Source organism: Monodelphis domestica, chromosome 2 (assembly GCF_027887165.1).
Source record: "Monodelphis domestica isolate mMonDom1 chromosome 2, mMonDom1.pri, whole genome shotgun sequence".
NCBI lineage: Eukaryota > Metazoa > Chordata > Mammalia > Didelphimorphia > Didelphidae > Monodelphis > Monodelphis domestica.
Genome location: NC_077228.1, coordinates 31,059,255 through 31,062,657, shown reverse-complemented (window position 1 = coordinate 31,062,657; position 3,403 = coordinate 31,059,255).

The following is a 3,403-nucleotide window of genomic DNA, read 5'->3' as shown; positions in this document are numbered from 1 at the left end:
TCCATGATTCATGTTCTTTCCCTTCCCTTCCCTCCCCCAACCCCTCCCATAACCAATGAGCAATTCCACTGGGTTTTATGTGTGTCATTGATCAAGACCCATTTCCATATTATTGATATCTGCACTAGGGTGATTGCTTAGAGTCTACATCCCCAATCATGTCCCCATTGACCCATGTGATCAAGCAGTTGTTTTTCTTCTGTGTTTCCTCTCCCACAGTTCTTTCTCTGGATAAAGGTAACAATTTTCTAATGACCATCCCTATCTTTTTATAGGACAAACCTTCCCAGTTAGCACCTGTTGTAGGACCTGCTTTGCTTTGCATAGACCAACATTGGTGTGAAATAAATGATCAAATCTTTACAAACTTATTCATATATAACCCACCACTTCCAAATGCCTTCAGAAGTCTTTGAGTATAGTAATGCTTCATATACTTCTGGTTTGGGTTCTCCTTAATGATGTGTCTACAAGTAACCTTGTTCAGGAGTTGAGCAAAAAGATATTATTCTTTACAAATTTACTATGGTAAAATATAAATTCTAGAAAACGTCTTAAATCTTTTAGGTTTTTTGGAAGTGGCCCTTCAAGGAGTATTTTAAAAAATATTTTCTCTGGGTTAATGCTTGCTCCTTGTTGAATTAGTAAATGTAAAAGGCCCAGGACACATTTGAATTTTCCCTTCCTGATGGGTTATGCAGAGCATGTACAGACATTTTCTGTTGTTTCTAATCCACCATTTGGAATTTAGGGAGTCTACTTCTAGCCACAGTTGACTGAATACCAAAGTCTTCCCACTGGCTTCTAAGCCAGAAGAATTGATGATTCAAGTACTACTGAGCCAGAACTTGGTGAACATCCAAAGGGAAACCTAAGCCTCTATTGCTCATGTCACTTTGCTTCTGAGATTAAGGTAGCTGCTTGTCCTTTGAGCTGCCACTTCAAGGTCAGGGCAAGGAAGGAGAGCTCCTATTTCTCATGCAGCTGCCATATGTACTTAATTGAATGGTTACCTCTTCCTCTTTGTATTATTCTTTCATGATTTTAGACTAATGGTATGCTAAAATGGGATTGCCTAGGAGGTGACTTTGTCAGTTTAAAAAAGACTGGAAGTGAGATGGTTTGGTGTATAGAAAGCCAGACTTGGATACAGGAGGTCCTGGGTTCAAATTTGGCCTCCTACATTAACTAGTAATGGGACTTTGGACAAATCACTTAACTCCCATTACCTGGTCCTTACTACTCTGTTGCCCTGGAACCAAAATACAGTATTGATTTTAAGAAGGAAGGTCAGGGTTTAAAAAAAAAGTCTGGTGGTCAGCAGCTATGGATGAGTTAGCAGCCACCCAGGACAGGTAGACATAGTGTGCAAGTTAGTTGTGAAAAGGCAGATTCAGGGAGGATAGCTCCTCGTAGTGGAGAGAAATACTGGGTGAGGACTCTAGAAAGATAGACACATCCTGGAAGCCTGGCTGCCTGACCCACATGGTAGAGAATGACATAAAGGGGCATCAGGAGGGTTCCACAAAGAGAGCAAAAGGACTTTTGGGCTCTAAGTTGGGAGATGTCCCTTTGCCAAATAGGTCCTCTATATCCATGATTCATTAGAAAAGAAGGAAGGAAAAGAGGAAGCAGGGCAGCTAGGTAGCATGGAGGATGGAGAGACAGGCCCGGAGATGGGAGGTCCTGGTTCCAATATAGTCTCAGACACTTCCTAGCTTTGTGACCCTATTGCCTAGCCCTTATTACCCTTCTGCCTTGGAACTGATACTCAGTACCAATTTTAAGACAGAAGGTAGGGATTTAAAGAAAAAGAAAGGAAGGAGGGAGGGAGGAATGAAAGAAAGAAGGAGAGATTGAGAGAAAGAAGGAATAAAGGAAGGAAGGGGAGAGTTAGGGAGGGAAAAGGTATTTATTAAGAACATGCTATGTTCCAGGCAGGTTGCTAGGTGACACAGTGGATAGATAGTGTGCCAGGTCTGGAGTCAGGAAAGACTCACATTCCTGAATTCAAATCTGGTCTGTGACACCAGCTGTGTGATCCTAGACAAATCATTTAATGCTGTTTGCCTCAGTTCCCTCATCTGTAAAATGAGTGGAAAAGGAAATGGCAAACCACACCATCATCTTTACCCCAATGGGGTGATGAAAACTCTTTTCATGTAGAGTTGGATACGACTGAAAAAGAACTGACTGATGGGCTAACCCTCTGCTTATATTCTGTTCTATGCCATGAGGAGGCATCAGAGATTCAGTGTATGGTAATATTTTTTAGTTGGAGACTTGACCAAAAGGTGCAAAGACTATAAAGGACCCTTTGTGGTCATTGTAAATTAACCATGACAATCATTTGAATTAAGTAGCAAACTCTTTCTTAAAGGATCCCCAATGAAGTTCTTCCTTTGCATATGTGAAGATCACACAAGCCTCTTTAATAGATAAAAATGCCAAGAAAATTTTATCCAATGATCCTCTATCAATATGAAATATAGTGGAACATGGGGAGAAATGTGGTCCCTGAGAGTGGTTTGTCAGTCTTGAAGGATATCCAAATGGAAGGGCAACTATCTATCCCTGGTGACGCCTTCCAGGTGGTCCTTTCTAAAGGTTTGTTACTGATTGCATTGAGCCTAGTTTGGTTTCTAGACACTTAAAAGGGCCTGGTAGAATAACTCACATGGGAAATATTAAGGGGACAAAGAATGCCTAATTTCTGTACTATTACATACTGTAAGATGAACAGCCCCCTCAAGAAGTCTACCAGTCCATTTACAGAAGCTACATTGACATTGAATGGGACTCTGTCTTAAAGGAGAGAGTACAAGCTGGATTGCCTTTGGGGAATTGAGCATCAATTCCACAACCTAAAGCTGATCCCCAGCAGCAGAGCCCATCTTTCTACCACCAACGTGCTTTGTTCTGTTATGCATAGAATGCCAAAAATTCACCAAAATTTTATCCACTCGGGCCCCAAAGTGAAGTGAAGAGATGTTTGGTAAGAATAAGAGAGAGCTATTAGACTATGACTATTGACAGCCATAGAATCTGGTGTAAAAGACATCAGGGAAGACATTTGTGTTTGAAAAAGGAAAAAGGCCAGTCCTGTTCCAAGAGGGAAGGCTGGCAAGTGAGCAGACAGCACGGTACACTGACATCTATAGTATACTCTGAGGACTAGAGGCTGGCATGCACAATGTTGGACAGATCATCCATAGACAGCCTATGGAATGATGTGAGATGAAATAGCACAGCTTAGCTGTGAGCTGCATCAGTGGAAGGAATGTTCATTATGTTGAGTTTGCAGGTGGATCAGGGTAACAGAATAGTTGCGAAGTTTACTAAGCCAGTTTAATGTATTTGGAAAGACTTTTAATGAAGTGTCAATGTGAATGTGTTCTTACGT